The sequence below is a fragment of the Podarcis erhardii genome (genome assembly GCF_964252035.2).
Source record: "Podarcis erhardii genome assembly, chromosome: Z".
In the NCBI taxonomy this organism is placed as follows: domain Eukaryota; kingdom Metazoa; phylum Chordata; class Lepidosauria; order Squamata; family Lacertidae; genus Podarcis; species Podarcis erhardii.
In genome coordinates, this window is record NC_138504.1 from 42974886 (window position 1) to 42992618 (window position 17733).

The 17733-nt window shown below is 44.9% G+C and overlaps 1 protein-coding gene across 3 annotated transcripts in view; it reads right to left on the reverse strand.

The window, feature by feature from the left end:
• Positions 1-17733, reverse strand: part of WHRN (whirlin) — a 126244-nt gene that overhangs the window by 42871 nt on the left and 65640 nt on the right. The gene's annotated exons all lie outside the window — the stretch shown is intronic.

Here is a 17733-nt window from a genome sequence, read left to right on the forward strand (position 1 = left end):
TCTGGATCAAGTACAATGAAAGCACCATATAGAGCATGGTGCAGTAATCCAATCCTGTGGTAATTTAATCAGGCTGATGCCTTTGTTAGAGTAGCATTGCTGTGTGCCATGCCAGAGAGCTTCTTAAACTCACAAAAAATGTGTCAGACTGCCCATCACCCTTGGGGTGGGAGATCACCCACACCTCCAGGGCACTAATCAGGCCTGGAAAGCAGTTTAGTAGTGGACAGCTGGGTTGTAGGATGCAGTTCTAAGGCTGCTGCTAGGACTATAGATGGGAGCTGACTTGGATGACTTTAAAAGGTGTGCATGGGAGGTAATGATAATTTAAGTAATGCATATACTTCTTAATGCTGAAATAGGCTTCTAAGTAGTTCGCAAAGCATAAAAACCAGTTATACAAACATGAAAATATAAATATAATCATTAAAATTTGCAACAACCCGCCCCCCCCTATTAAGACTGCGCTTAACACAGCAGTTGACAAGAAATTTGGATAGAGACACGAAAGGAATTTCTGTGTAAACAGGTGCATTTTCAAATGCTAGCAAAATGTCAATATAGATGAGGCCTCTTATATTTCAGCAGGGATTCAGAACACCTGTGCTACCAATGGATTAACCTGGTTCTGTATTACCTCACACTGATAATCACCAGGTTGTAGCTAAAGACTAACTGGGTGTATGATCTCAGTGCTGTCAATGGGCAAACAACGGTGAGGATTCACAAAGGAATGGCCTGTCAAGGATGCCTGCATGTTATTTATCTATCTTGCGGGGTGCTGGTGTTGTTGCTGGAAACAAACTGGGGTATGACTCTTGCTTTCATGCCCTGTTTATAGACTTCCTGGAAACATCTGGCTGAACACTGTCAGAAACAGGATGATAAAATTATGAGTTAGACTTGATGGACCCTGCTTCCAATCCAATAAGGCTCTTCTTGCATTGTTATGAAATTAAGATACATTTGCAAATGGGCTGAGGTGTGTTGGAATAAGCAATGGTTTTTAATTAATACTCACCTTACTAAGAAGAAAAAGTCACGAAAGGATTGTGAGTTTCAAATTCTCTATCACTGGTAATGATGGCTGTTAAAGAATACAATGCAAGCTTCTAGCCATGTCTGTCTTCCAGAGAAACTGCAACTAATCCAGAATGCGACAGCTAGACTGGTGACTGGGAGTGGCCACCGAGACCACATAACCCTGGTCTTGAAAGATCTACATTGGCTCCCAGTACATTTCCGAGCACAATTCAAAGTGTTGGTGCTGACCTTTAAAGCCCTAAACGGCCTCGGTCCAGTATACCTGAAGGAGCGTCTCCACCTCCATCAATCTGCCTGGACACTGAGGTCCAGTGCCGAGGGCCTTCTGGTGGTTCCCTCACTGTGAGAAGTGAGGTTACAGGGAACCAGGCAGAGGGCCTTCTTGGTAGTGGCGCCTGGCTTGTGAAATGCCCTCCCATCAGATGTCAAAGAGAAGAACAACTACTTTTAGAAGACATCTGAAGGCAGCCCTGTTTAGGGAAGGTTTTAATGTTTAACAGACTACTGTATTTTAATACTTTGTTGGAAGCTGCCCAGAGTGGCTGGGGAAACCAAGGGAGGGGTATAAATAATAAATTATTATTATTGTTGTTGTAGTGAGTGAAAAACCTACCCTGCAAACAATGTATCCTAATGCAGATGTTCCCTGCCACTTGTCTGGAGCATGACAAAACTACTTCGAAAACCAGCTCTGTAGCCAGTTAGGAAAAAAAGAAATTGGAAAGAGAGCCTATGTGGAAGGTCTCCAGGTGGGAGAGACTCCTGCCTGAAATCCTGGAGTGTCACTGCCAGTTGGTGTAGACAATACTGAGCTAGATAGACCAATGGTCTGACTCAGTATTATTGGTCAGGAATCTGCTTTGCATGCAGAAGGTTCCAGGTCCAATCCCCATTTCTAGATAAGGCTGGGAGAAACTTCTGCCTGAAACTCTGCCAGCCAGTGTAGACAGTAATGAGCTAGATGGACCAATGGTTTTCACTCAGTATAAGGCCATTTCCTGCATTCTCAAATCTGTTGGAGGCTTTCAGTAGCTCTCTTTGAAACCTCCTTCACTGCCTCCTTATGTCTTGCAATCTGCGCCTCAAGCGAAAACAAGTTCTCTTTGCCAGGATTGATAGTCCTCCTGCCTGGCTTGGACTACCAGCCTCAACATTCCTCTGTAGCTCTTCCCAAATTAAAATGGTTTAATGCTTCCATTGCCAAGGCTGTGGTGCTTCTGCAGCAGTCGGAGAGATGCCACTTGGAGGCTATGAGGCCTTCTGTGGTCCAAGCTGCCTGTCCTGGCCACTGAGATGGTTAGTGCTTACTTATTTATTTTGCCTGCAAGGAGATATCCACTTGGAGGGTAGTCCTGAGAAGCTTAATCTTCTGGCAGTCAGCGATGGCTGCTGCTCATGGGGACCAGAAGGTGGAAAACATGGAGATCCACAGTAGGTGGAGCCAGAGTCAGTGACAGGCAGATCCAGAACCAATGAGAGATGGAGTCAGTTAATTCTAGCTTTGTCCCCATCCTTCTCCCTCCTACAAAGGGCAGCAGTGAGACTTGGGGCTTGTCCAAGCTTTGTTCTTTCTGGTTTTCCACATGTCTCATGCTTTCTAGGCAGGGTTCCAAGGGCTCCAAGAGCCTTTGCCCTGCCACTTACACCAGGAAAGCACTCACTTTACTGCTGTCACAGAAAACCTGATAGCTGTTTGTTCTGACTTAGCACTAAACTGTGGGTTTTCCTGGGTGAAAGCAGTGGGGCAAACAGAAGTGGATGAGCCATAAGGAGAAGGAGGAAGCTGATAGGCAGGGAGATCCACTAAGTGAGAAAGCAGGTAGTGTGTGTTAGCTGAGACCAGGCTGAAGCTAGTGAGGCTGTGTCTTATTTGCCCTAGTGGATCAACCCCCACTAATCATTGTATTTTGTTATCACCAGGGAGAAGGGCTTGTGGTGCTTGTAAGAAGGCCAGCAGGTGGGGAGAAGTTGAAGGCACATTCAGACTTGGGGAATATTGCATTAGTTTTCACTACTGCAATGCTAGTATATCTATCCCATTTCCTAACACTTGCTAGACCAACTACACTGTTTCTGTGGCACCCCTGTGGGGCTCAGGAGCCCTGTTATGTCACTCCTTGCCTGCAGAGCTGGCAGCCTCTCACCCTTTTTTGGAACACCCTCCCTTGTGGAGTGCTCCCTCAGCCTCCTCTCCCCTCTCCTTGGGAGTCCTTCAGACAGCTGCTCTGAGCTGCCCCTCCTGCCCCAAAGAGAGGTGCCTTCTTACAATACCCCACAGGAGCCTGGGAAACACTGCCTGGCCAGCCCCAGAGGCACCATTCACCTGCAGGGCTCGTAGCCAGGGCAGCTGCTGCAACAAACAGCTGTTCAAGCCTTTTGGAAGCAGAGACATGAGGGCATCAGAGGAGGGAAGGAAGCAAAGAGGGCCAGAAGCCAGAATTGTCCATGGCACCCCTGACAATTATTCAAGGCACCCCAGGGTGCCACAGCACACTGGTTGAAAACCACTGCATTATGGAACTGTGGCTTTTTGATCAATAAACTGGCTTGTCACACTAAATTTCATTCACACCAGTTGGCACGGCATGACACAGGAACTAACATCACTGGACAGCATGACTACTCCCCCATCCTTTCCACAAATTCCTGCTTCTGTTCTCCCATGATCCTGCTATGAAAACTACAGGGACGAACTGTAAACAGGCATTGGTGTGCAGTGAGTGAACTAGGAGACTAGCCTAGTCCCCTAGTCTACCCAACTTAGGGAGGGAGGTGCGGTGCTCATGCATGCAATGTCTGGACACTGCAACATCACATTCACATCGCTCCTCCAATTGACCTTGCAAGCTGGCGCCTCTGGCCCTTACTAATCTACAAAAAAATTCACTGTACACCACTGACACTTCTAGTATATTCCGCTAGATTTCCAGAAGTGGCTTTGACATAATGTGAAAGCTCAAATATAATTCTCTGGTGGTCCTTTGGAGAATTCTTCTCGCGCCCTCTCAAATGGAAACAAAGTTTTCAGACTGCAGTGAGTTCACACAGCCAAATCAGAGAGGCAGGTTGGGCTTTGATTAGACTCCAGTGGAAGTCCAGAACAGCACAGTCACTGTCTCAATAAAGCTGCTGGCACAATTCGTGGCTCTCCAGCGGCTTGCAGTAACAGCCCACTGCTTTCTCCCGCCTCCAGCCTACATTCAGGGGCTTTGTGCATTGCTACTGCCTCTCGATGCAATTTGACCTCCAACTCAAACTGCACATTAAGTGGATTTCTCTGATTGTTCCACTTTTCTTTCTTTTTTTTAACCATAGAAACCTTGAACAGGCTGAGTTTGAGGAAAAATTAGGGTGAGTGAGTGGGAGGGAGGAAGCCTGCTTAACTCTTTCACCACCTTTCGCAGCTCATGGTCTGCTTTTTTCACTACTGTGGCCTGATTTTTTCACTACCACCTGCCTCTGGTTGGTGAAACAGAAATTTGGAGAGGGTGCTTTTGAGCTGCAAGATGGCAAGGGGGGAGAGTTTAAACCACCCTTCTCATCATCCAATCTCTAATTTTGCTCTGATAACAATGTGTTCCAGGTTGATTTGGGAAAACCAAAATAGAAAAGAATCACAGCACTCCACTTAACCTGTAGTTTAAATCTGTGAGTTGTGTCTACAGACAGAACTTTTGAATGAGAGCTACCTGTGACTCCTGTCTATGATGGCCAACCAACATCTTAAGTTACTTAAAATGCAGTGACTCAACTCATAGATGCCATTGACCCATACTTCTATCCAGACTATACTAGGGCAGCCACTGTAGTTGGGAGCTGAGCTTTGCTCCTATCATGAACCGGCTGGACACAGAGGAATGGTGAGAGACACCAGCTGGAGAACCCCCAAGGGAAGAAGGCTCAGAGCCCAGGGATTGGTGGTGGAATGATGATGAGTGGTTAGCTGAAGAGGTGATGGGGTTTAGTAAGCAGGGAGAATCTGTGACAGAGAGAAGTCCCAAACTGGAAGCAGAGGCAGGAGCTGGAGAGGAGGGAGGCCAAAAGACAGAGATAAGTCAGGCTGGTGAAGAAGCCAGAGGGTCTCCCCCTCCTGCTGTGACAAACTTCCCTCCCCACTGGTCTCTGAGGACCATGAGATGTATGAAGCAGAAGGAGAAAAGAGAGGCACATCGGCATAGTCTCAGATTGCTTGGGAATGATCCGGGGGAGGAGGAGACTTAGTCTAGGAAGGCAGGGAGTTTCAGTCTCCACAACTGCTTCACAGGGGCAAGACCTACCAAGAAGAGTTGCTATGCTTATTACACCTTGCACTCCTGAGCAGACCTTGTTTCTTCTAATGAAGAGTAAACTTCACTTACTCAGTGTGATTTAGTGCTGGCTTGCTCCTGACACATCCTACTCAAAAGTGGCAGTGCTCTGGAACCTCCGAGGAGCTCTTACAAGCTCCTGGGGGGCCCTGGCAGTGTCCAGCTTGGCTGAGTGCTGATGCCAGGTCTGCTGGCCACCACAGTATATTGTGGAAGGGAGTTCTCAAAGTTCATTCTCTATCACATTCAGCTCTTCTTCTTTGCATCTCTTGAATCTCCTTGTTTCATCACTGAATGCTCCAAACTTTTAATATTATTATGAAAAAGGAAAGGGGGCACGACCCAAAGAATCTATCTCCATTTTCTTTGTGTCATGTTTTATTTATTCCCTTGTGATACATACAGAGAGGAAAAACGAAGATGCAAATGTTCTTTGAGAGGCCTGGCTCTTGGCAGAGTAACATACTGGACAAGAAAGAGGAGGGATTGGATTTAATTCTCATTATTCATTCAGATCACAATGCTTGGCTTGATTATTTTTTTATTTCTTGGTTCTGAATTTAGAGGAATGGAAGATGGAGCAGACACATGGGCATAGCCTGGGGGGCAGCTGCCCTCCTAGATCAAGTAAAACAATAGAAATACGCATTGGTTCTGCCCCCCTAACAAAAGTTCTGTCCCCTAACAAAATCCTGGCTACGGCCATGAGCAGACAGCAGGCAAATTTCTGCAAGGGTTCCCAGGCATAATGACTCTGGCTTCCCTCTTAACAACACAACAGCTCCTAAGTGCCCTTTGATAATCTTCCCGCTTCTCTATCGAAGGCAACACATTGAGCCCAAAGACCTCTTGCTGTTTGTCACAGGCTTCTTTTGTTCAAGGAGAGGAGTGACAGCCCAAACCTTTCAGCCTCCTCTACTCTTTTTCTCAGTCAATTGGACCATAAATCATCTGCCAAAGCTGAGCAAGAGCCAGTCTATCATTGCAGGGGACAGGAGTCAGGCTGCCATTTCAAAACAAACCCAGTTTGGATTTGCAAAGAGAGAAAGACGGCTCATCCATACTTCCACTTGACCCTCTGTTTTCCTCCTGGGAAAACTTGCTACTTATCGCTGAATTGAAACAAACGTCAAACAGTTTTTCTGCAGATTGATTTTGTACTGATTCAGCGGCAATTCAGTGGTTTTTTTTCCCCCCTGGGGAAAATGGCAGAACAAATGAAGAACCACTCAGACCCATCCCTAGAAAGCATCAGACAAACAGAAAGCCTCTTGGACTCATGCTTCCTAGGCATGAGTCAAGTGGAAGTGTGGAGAAGCCCGGAGCGAGAAAGGCTAAACTCCATCCCTCTGTTTCCCTCTCCTCCCAGCAATGTTATATAGAAGTGGGGTCCTACAACAAAATTATTGGGTTGACTAGGTCCATTCAAAAGCTTTTGTGTTGTCTAGGGACATAGCCAGCTGTCTTAAACTGAGGCAGATCATTAGTCCATATAGCTCAACATTCTCTGAACTGGGTGGTAGCATTTCTCCAGGGTTTCAAGCAGGAAGTCTCTCTCAGCCCTTCCTGGAGATGCTGGGGATCAAACCTAGGACCTTCTGAGTGTGAAACAGATGATTCACCACTGATGTGGAAATGTGGAGAAATGTGAATTTAAGATAGGAAAAATGAGAAGCTGAGTGTAATTGGATTTGCACTCTGGACTTTAAGAAAGCTGATTTCAAAAAGCCTAAGGAGCCACTGGGTGAGATCCCATGGTGAGAAATACTCAAATAGAAGGGAGTCCAAGATGAATGGGAGTTTCTTATTGAAGGCCCAAATGCAGACAATTCCAACAAAAATGAAAAGTAGAAGGCATCTAAAGAAATCAGTGTGGCTGCATAAGGAACTTACAGATGAGCTGGGATTTAGGAAGGCCATGTATAACTAATGGAAGAAAGGGGAAATAAGAAAGGAGGAGTATACATGAGTAGCCAACAGGTGGAAGGAGAAGGTCAGGTGGGCCAAACAATAAACAAAGGTTTCTTCAGCTATGTTCGAAGAAAGAGGACGAACAAGCAAGTAGTATATTATCTGCATGGAGAAGATGGAGAAATGCTATTGGGTGACAGAGAGAAAGCAGAACTGCTCAACACCTACTTTGCCTCTGTCTTCATTCAAAAGAAAAGAAGTGCCCAATCTGGTGATAACTTAATAACTGATATAAGGAGGGAGCTGCAGGTCAAGATAGGAAAAGAGGTGGTAGGGGAACACCTAGCTAGTTTACATGAATTCAGATCTCCAGGCTGGAGGCCAGTCTTCTGGACACCGATACTATGAAAAGTCCTTAAACAGATAATTAAACAGTCAGTTTGTGAGCACTCAAAAAAGGATGCTATGATTACTAAGACTCAGCATGGGTTTCTCAAAAACAGGTTATGCCAGATAGATCTCATTTCTTTTTTTCTTTTCTTTTTTTTTGATGGAATTACAAGCATGGTGGATCAGGGGAATTCTGCGGACATAGTGTATCTTGAATTCAGTAATGCTTTTGACAAAGTCCCCCATGATATTCTTGTGGAGAAGTTAGTTAAATATGGGCTGGACCAGGTAACTGTTAGGAGGATTTGTAGCTGGTTGACTGAACGAACCCAAAGAGTGCTCCCTAATGGCTCATCGGATTTGCAGATGACGCCAAACTGGGAGTGGTAGCCAATGCCACAGAAGACAGAATCAGGATTCAATATGACCTTAACAGATTGGAAAACTGGGCCCAAGTTAACTCAATGAATTTCAGTAGGGACAAATGTCTAGTTCTACATTTAGGCAGGAAGACCCAGCTGCACAAATATGATGGGAAACACTTGGAACACCATTAGTACATGTGAAAAGGATCTAGGAGTCTTAGTAGACCACAAGCTTAACAAGAGTCAATAGTGTGTTGTTGTTGTTTAGTCATTTAGTCGTGTCTGACTCTTCGTGACCCCCTGGACCAGAGCACGCCAGGCCCTCCTGTCTTCCACTGCCTCCCACAGTTTGGTCAAATTCATGCTGGTAGCTTCGAAGACACTATCCAACCATCTCGTCCTCTGTCGTCCCCTTCTCCTGGTGCAATAGTGTGATGCAGCAGCAAAAAAAAAAAAAAAAAAAAGCTGGTGCTATTCTAGGCTGTATCAACAGAAGTCTAGTGTCAATCAAAGACAGTAATAGTCCCACTCTATTCTGCCTTGGTCAGACCACACTTGGAATACTGCGTCTAGTTCTGGGCACCACAATTTAAGAAGAATATTGACAGGCTGGAATGTGTGCAGAGGATGGTGACCAAGATGATCAAGGATCTGGGAACCAAGCCTTATGAGGAATGGTTGAGGGAACTGGGTATGTTGAGTCTGAGGAAGAGGAGACAGAGAGGAGATATGATAGCCATCTTCAAATACCTTAAGGGCTGTCACATGGAAGATGGAGAAAGCTTGTTTCTTCCTGCTCAAGAGGGTAGGACCCAAATCAATGGATTCAAGTTACAAGAAAGAGATTCCGACTAAATATCAGGAAGAACTTTCTGACAGTAAGACCTGTTTGAAAGAGGAAGAGACTCCCACAAGAGGTGCTGGAAGTTCCTTCCTTGGAGGTTTTAAGGCAAACGTTGGATGACCATCTGTCAGGGATTCTTTAGCTCAGATTCCTTCATAGCAGGGGGTTGGACTAGACGACCCTTGGGTTTCCTTACAATTCTACGATTCTATGATTCTATGACAGATTTTCCCATCCCAACTAGCTAGTAATTCTATTTATCAAGTTCTCCTCCTCCTTCTCCAGTTTTCCCAATATGACATTGCTCGCTTCCAGCCTCTGTTTTGGGGCTCCACTAAATTCTGTGCACATTCCCATTCCTTCACTCATCATTTGTTATTTCATTCTTGGCTTATAAATAACATCCTTGCTATAAAAATGTCTCCATATTAGCCACAGGCTCCAGTATTAAAAGAAGAGTGGGGAAACGTACTGTGATATATCTTATTTAATGCTTTGATTTTTGAGCGGAACGATCTGTTACTTTAAATAACTCTGCTTTTAAGGATTAGATGCTTGGTGGGATTTTTATTTGTTTACAGTGTCCCACAATCCACTTGAAAAGATTAGATACTCCATACTTTTTTTATCTTCATTTCACCTCATCCGTCATGTTTTCCTTGATGCACAACTTTAAAGGTCATCGGCAGATTCTTCTTAAGCTGTTATCAACCTGCCAAGCAGCTCAAAGAGGTGATTGAGTCTACAATACTATATTCATTTTCTTGGGGTCTATGTGTTAATTTAATGGGAATTTAATTTAATTTAATTTAATGGTACTTACTTTTGAGTATGCATGTACAGTGTCCCATGAAACTATGTGGGCATCTGCAGTTATTCATGAGAGGTAACCAGCCTTCAGAAACCAGTTGGGAACACAAGAGAACTCAATTAAAGCTAAGGTCCATCTACTCTCACAGTGGCCAACCAGATGCCTCTGAGAGCAGGACCTGAGTGTAAGAGCACTCTCCCCACCAGTGATTCTGAACCGTTATTCAAAGGCATACTGCCTGCAACAGTAGATGGAGAACAGAGCTGTTCTAGCTAGTAGCCCTTGGCAGCCATGTCCTCCCTGAATTGTCTAATCCTCTCTTAAAAGTCATTTAAGTTGATGGCAATTACTCCTTCTTATGTGAGCAAATTCAAGCCAACGTCAGTCAGCGTATATCAGGGATAGCCAGCTCCCATGGGTTAAGCTGCTGATCTGATCAACATCAATGCCAATGCACTAACTTTCACTGGATTCCAATCAAGGTTCAATTTTGTTCCCCAGCAAGCATGGTCAACGGTCAGGGAAAAGCAGAGGTGTAGCCCAACAACATCTGAAGTGTGCAATGTTGTCTAGCCATGGTGTAAACAATGCTGGGCCAGATGAGCCAGTGCTTTGACTGGGTATAAGACAATTTGCTATGTTCCTTACTATACCTATTTCATATACTCCAAGCTTACAGCTGTAAGCTGTATGTACTCAAGTACAAGAAAGGAGAGTCCAACTAAACATTAAAAGCTGCTTGACAGTGGAATGGACCACCTAGGAAGGTGGTAAGTTCTCCTTCTTTGGAAGTTTTTAAACAGAGGTTGGGTGACCATTTCCCAGGGATTCTTTAGCTAGGATTCCTGCATTGCTGCAGGGGGGAGTGGATGAGATGACCACTGCGGTTCCTTCTAACTCTACAGTTCTAGGATTCTAAGTACATATTAGGATATTTCGATGATCAGGGGTGAAACATGTGGTTGGTTGGCTAGCTCTGGGCTGGAGGAAGCAGAAGGCATAACACATTTAGAAAAGGGTTTCACATTCAAAGAGCTTGAGATAATACTGCCACAGGCATTTCTTCACTGGAAGAGCCTCTTCAGCATGGCTTTCATTTTTGCAATCTGTGGCCCAGTTGCCCAAAGTGATGAATGCATGAGAGGGAAGGGGAGGAGGAAGGGGAAGGAGAGAACTTCCAGTGCTTTGAGGCATGAAATAGAAACAGCATTGCTATTGGCAACCGCTAATGCACATCTTTGAAAGACTACTTCAGTTGATAGAAACAGTTCATGGCCACCAGATAATATGAATTTTACGACCGTATTTTGCAGGACTGATTCTCTGGATTGTAAAATGGTGTAATGCAGCCATAAGGCAGCCGTGAACACCAGGTGCTGAAAATCCCATCAGGGTTGGTCCCAAGGTCTGCCCCCACCCCCAGTATTGCAGGTTTCCACAGCAGTAGCTTCCTAGCACTGCTTTCTGGAGCTGGCTCTCCAGGTGTCAGGGACTGGGCAGAGGAGGAATGGTGGAGACAGCCTCCCCATCCTGACCCTTCCAGGGAGGGGGAATAAGAAGACAGTGTAGATTTACAACAGGGGTTTGAGGGAGGTCGCAGCTCAGAGGCAGGTGAGGGGGAAAGCTGGTAAATGCAGTCGTACCTCCATTTACATAACCCTCTGGTTACGTAAACTTCAGGATGCGCGCATGGAAAATTTGAAAGTATTTCACTGGGTTTCGCTGTGCAGGCATGCACAGAAGCGGTCTGCACATGTGCAGAAGTGGTCCTCAGGTTGCAGAAACCTTGGGATCCGACCGCACCTCCGGAATGGATCCTGTCAGCAACTGGAGGTACCACTGTAATGGGAAAGGAGTAGCAGGCAAAGTCAAAGCAGCAGCTGGCTGACGCAAGGAGCTCAAAGACAGAGGGCACATAGCAGCACTCATAGAAGTGATGAATGAGGAAGTGGGAGAGACGGGGGTGGGGGTTTTCACTTGGGACAATGCCATTATCCAAGAGGCCGGGTTCTATAGCCTCTCTCTGTAAAGCTTGAAATAAAAAAGGACTGTTGTAAGCTTTTCCTTGTCTTTATACTTTCCTGGGCAACCAGCAGCCGCTGACAGCACCCTGACATCAGGTGGGAATTGAACAACTGCAATGTAATGCTGCCAACCCACAACCCAGACACTATCTCCAGGAAGATACCATGGTTGATGCTACAGGTTGGTGACCAAAGCGGTTTCTCTGCCAAAATGGGGTCTAAATCCTGATACGAAAAGAATTCAGAAAAATTGACTTTCAAGACTGCCAGCTCCAGATCACCTAGTCCAGAACATTGCCCAGGAAAGGAAAACGTGGCATCAATCTATACAAACTGGGCTATTATATGCAAATTTTGTGGAAATTAGTGTCCTTTTGGGGGGGGGGTGATATCATAGCTGTCAACTTACAGATTTGAAAATAAGGGACCCGCAGCCTTGAAAATAAGGGACCAGCAGCCTTGAAAATAAGGGACCTGCAGCCTCACCTGTTCCAGGCACTCCAGTCTTCCTGTCCTCCTGCAGTCTGGTCAAACTCATGCTGGTAGCTTCGAGAACACTGTCCAACCAACTTTGTAACCAGAGGTTCAACTGAATAGAATCTGAATCACATGCACCACAAGGCCTATGCAGCCTCAACTTAAGATGGCTCCCCGGCCTGGCTTTGCACTGCAAAGTTTGCAGCAGCACGTGCAACAAAATGGCGTCCAGCATTCAAAACCCTCCTCAGCTTGCATTAACTAGCCACACACAAGGCATGCAAGCTCCACCCCCCAGTCATTCTTAGACTCCTTATTGGGTGAGCAACACAGCCAAGCAACACAGTTGGAGCCTCCCTCCTCTCTGGCCGGCAGGGAGGGAGGGAGAGGAGCTGTTTCCTTTGAAATTTAAGGGACATCATTTAAGGGACATTTAAGGGACATCCATCAATAAGGGACAGCAGCGGGACATGGTGCTGGAATAAGGGACTGTCCCTTCAAATAAGGGACACTTGACAGCTACGGGTGATATGTAATTAACCCCCATATTAGTAGGGCTGGATAACATAAGCAAAAAGGTTATTTAAGAGGAATAAACCAGATGAGGTGTAGGGTTGGGAGAAAAGAAATGATTCAGCCTGCATTTTAAATGTGAATCTACCTAATTTGTGTTTCTAAAACAATATGAAACACAGCCACCCTTCAACATTTGTGTGGGATGTAAACACAGGAGCAGTCAATGACAACATTCCTAGAGTGTACATGTTAGAACATGGGGAGGGATGTCTGTCCAGCAAGCAGGTAAACTTCCTGGGGACGGACTTCCTCCGCATGTGACCAGAGGTGGGTGTGGCCTCACCTGTGCAGGTAATGATAAAAGCACAGGGCAGGCAGCCACTCTCTCTCTTGCCTCTTGCCTCTCTCTCTGCCATCTTCCTTCGATGAGGAAACATCTAAGGATGCCCTCTTGGCTCTCAGCCAAGAGAGGACAGTACTATCTTCCTATAAGTGCATGTTTCTAAGTGCATGTAACCTTTTTAAGCCTGCCTACCTTCTGGGATCATATTGTGAACAGAACGTGAGTAAACTCTTTTATACTTTTATAAAGACTGTGTCGTGTCTTGTATTTTAAGAGGGAACAAAGGGGAAATTACCAGAGTAATTATTATAGAGGTTCTAGCGAACCTGTGCAAGCGTTACCGTTGCGAACTTAAAGGGGAATGTCTATAAACTCTGCTGATATTTTGGGAACTTGTTAGCACAAGTTGGATAAGGATATAATTAGTCAATATATCCTCTCCTGCACCCCAGAACATTCCCACAAAAGGGTTATGGGCCCAGTATTGCATATTTCTGCGTATTTTTGAAGGATTGCGTTGGATTGTGATTTTGAGTTGAGTAGTATTTTTCTGAGTTAACTTCCTGGTAAGCACATGGTCCTTTGTTCCATTGTGCAGTGGGGATTAAGCACCCCCCCCCCTTCCCTCAGAGTTCACAGTGACCCAAGGCAGTGAAGAATTGTTTTGAATTTTGAGATTTTTGAGATTTTGATTTTAAAATTTTGAGAAATTTTCAAATTTTGAAGAATTTTCAAATTTTTGGATTTTAAGATGGCTAGAGCAGCTTTTGATAGTGATGCAAAGCTAGGAATGCCTGTGCTGAATGAACACAATTTCATACACTGGAAGCAGCGCTTGATAGCATGTTTAGATTATAAGCACATTTTGGAAGCTTTAAACCCTCAACCTACGGGATCGTCTGAGGAAGCTTTAGCCAAGATAAGTGCTTGGAGACGCATGAACAGCGAAGCTAGACACATAATTTTGAGTGAACTTCGTGATGAGCAGCTATCATTAATAAATAGTACAGATGATGCATCTCAAATCTTAAGAGATATTGAGCGCGTGTATGGAGAATCTAGCATAAACTGCTTCAGAAACTTGGTGTGTAAATTAACCAGAGTGAGGATGAATTCAAAACAGGAATTCACAGAGCACATCAACAAGTTCACTGAGATTATTCAGAGAATTGATTTGACTCCCAAAGCTTTTGATGAAGATACAAAGATAGCATTTTTGTTGTCATCACTTGGACCACGCTTTAGCGCATTTGTAAGTTTGATGGATCATAGACAAGGTCTGACTTTTAAAGACTTGATTGGTTATTTAAAAGAAGAATGCAGAGATAGAGCTGAATCTCCAGTGAGAAATGCTAGAAGCAAAGACAGTAGTTATGCATCTAGGCAATTTACAAAGTCCAAAGAGATGCCTAAGAAAGTGATTTGTTTCAATTGTAACAAAGAAGGACACATTGCAAAGACTTGCAGGGCTCCTAAAGCCAAGAAACCCCACCCCTTTCAGCCAAAAGGAGAAAAGAAGGGGAAATGTGAATGCACATGGCTACTGCAAGAAAGGAATTTAACTGTCCAGAATCGTGAAAATAGACGTAATAAATGGATAATTGATTCAGGTGCCAGCTCGCATTTTTCATATAAAGAGGACTATTTTAATGAGATAAATGATGAAGAAGGATCTGAAATTGAAATTGCAGATGGGAACATTGTTAAAGCAAAAGGTGCAGGTTCCATGAGTCTGAAATGCAATATAAACAATGAATGCATTGAGAACACAATCTCTAGAGTTTTGTATGTTCCAGAGCTGAGCTGCAATTTAATCAGCGTGTCCACTTTGGACAAGAAAGGTTTCCAGATCACATTTGGAAATGGAGAATGCAAGGTGACTAGAAATGGCAAAGTGTTTGCTCAAGCAGAGCTAATCAATGGTGTATATGAGCTTGATCTTTCAGAGAATCAGTCTGCAAAAGTGGCACATTCCAGCCAGAAGGATGAAGCAGATCTGGACCTATGGCACAGAAGGCTTGGACATAGAGACACCAACGTCATTCTGGATCTACAGAAAAGAGATCTTGTAAGAGGTTTGCAGGTAAAGCAGAGCAACAAAGCTCCAGCAAAGTGCATAAGCTGTATTACTGAGAAGGCTGTAAAACCTTCATTTCCACGTTGTGCAGAACAAAGAAGCAACAAAGTGCTTGACATAGTGCACACTGACATATGTGGACCCATGAGTGTTCCCTCACTGGGAAAGAATAGATATATTTTAATATTTCTGGATGACTTTTCAAGATTTTGTGTTGTGTATTTCCTCAAAGAGAAGAGTGAGACAGTGGACAAGCTCCAGGAATACATTGCCATGGTCAAGAACAAATTCCAGAGAGCTCCAGCTGTGTTAATGAGCGACAATGGAGGTGAGTACTGCTCAAATGAAATGCAGGCTCTCCTGGCCAAGGAAGGAATTGCATACGTAACCACAATTCCTTACACACCACAGCAGAATGCCATAGCTGAGAGAAAGTTTAGGTCCATTATGGACATGACAAGGTGCATGCTAAAGGATGCATGTTTGCCACAGAAGCTGTGGGCCGAAGGAGTGTACACGTCAGTCTATTTGCAGAATAGACTGCCAACTAAAGGTGCAGAGCGCACACCATTTGAACTTTGGCATGGGAAAGCTCCCAATCTGTCGCACATACGTGTGTTTGGAAGTCCGTGTTACTTCCACGTGCCCAAGGAACACAGACACAAGCTTGACTCCAGGGCAAAAGCAGGTATCCTTGTGGGATATGCCTCTGGAGGCAAAGGATATAGAATTATGGACTTACAAACTGGTAAGACAAATGCATACCATGCGGTTTATTTTGATGAATATGGAAAAGTAGACACTAAGAACACTGTTGTGGATTCTTCCGATGAGTCAGAAAGGACTCAAGAATTTGTATATTTCCCTTTTGAGACCCCACAAAGTACTAATCTGCCTTCGAGTGTTACAGCACCCCCTACAGGCGACACAGAGGACCAGAACCCTGGCAGCACCAGAGACGAAGATGAGGACTCAGATGGGGACATGCCTGCGTTGGAGGAGGATGAGGAAGCTGATGCGGTCGCAGAACCAGAGGTCAGGCGCTCGTCCAGAACCAACAAAGGTGTCCCACCATTACGGTTGTCCTACTTTGCAGGGTCGGCGTTTCCACAAGAACCTTCCACTTGGGAAGAGATACAGGAGATGCCAGCTGCAGAAGCCAGTCTCTGGAGGAAGGCCGCGCAGGAGGAGATGGATGCACTGCATCAGAACAAGACCTGGACACTCACTGAGCTGCCTCCCGGTAAGAAGGCCATTGGCAGTAAATGGGTTTTCAAGGTTAAGAAGGGGTCAGAAGGAGAAGTGCAGCGCTACAAAGCTAGACTTGTAGCACAGGGATTTTCACAGCGTTTTGGTGAAGACTATGATGAAGTTTTTGCACCAACCGTGAGGTACAGCAGCGTAAGAATGCTTTTAAGCATTGCAGCCTCCAAGAAAATGAGAGTGAAACACATAGACATTGCTACCGCTTTTCTACACGGGCAGATTTCTGAAGAAATTTATATGAAACAGCCCAAAGGTTTTGTAAAACCACATGAGGCACATTTAGTGTGCAAACTCCAGAAAGGACTTTATGGACTTAAACAGGCTGCTAGAGCCTGGAACCAGAAGTTGCATAAAATGCTGACGCAACTTGGGTACAAGCAAGGCGACGCTGACAAGTGCTTGTACAGTAAGTCAAATAATGGACAATTCTCATATATCTTAGCATTTGTTGATGACCTGATTATTGCCACAGCAAGTGAGAAAGACTATACACAGATAGTAAAACACCTTAGCAAAGAGGTGGAGGTCAAGGAGCTAGGAGATGTCCAGTACTACCTCGGGATCCAGGTGGAAAGAGAAGAGGACGGCTCATTTCTTCTCAGCCAAAGACAGAAGATCCACGAGCTGATTGAGCACATGCAGATGCAAGACGCACATCCAGTTGCTACACCGATGGCTACTGACTTCCTTAAGAATCAGCAGGATTCGAAGCAGTTGCCAGACAACAATGACTACAGGTCGGCGATTGGTAAACTTTTGTATTTAGTTACCACATGTAGACCTGACTTAGCAAATGCTGTGGGGATTCTTAGCAGAAAAGTGAATTCTCCCACTGAGCATGATTGGGCAGGTGTAAAGAGGGTGGTGCGATATTTGAAGGGTACCATGAATTGTAAATTAAGGTTACCAGCCGTCAGAGACCCTAAGTTGGTTGGGTATACTGATGCGGATTGGGCTGGGGATAATGCTGATTATAAATCAACAAGTGGTCATGTTTTCATGTTTGGTGATGGACCTGTTTCATGGGGCAGTTATAAACAGAGCTGTGTAGCATTATCTTCCACAGAATCAGAATACGTTGCAGCAACAGAAGCCTGCAGAGAGATCGCCTGGCTTGATCAACTCATAAAGGACTTTGGGTTGGTGAAAAAAGGGCCTGTCAGCTTGCTAGAGGACAATCAAAGTTGCCTGAAGCTGACGCAGAGTGAGAAGTTCCTGGCCAGAACAAAACACATTGGGGTTAAATACCACTACATACGCCAGATGATCCAGGATGGACTTGTGGAACTATCCTACTGCAGCACCCAAGAGATGACTGCTGACATCCTGACGAAACCCCTACCAAGAGAGAGTTTCCA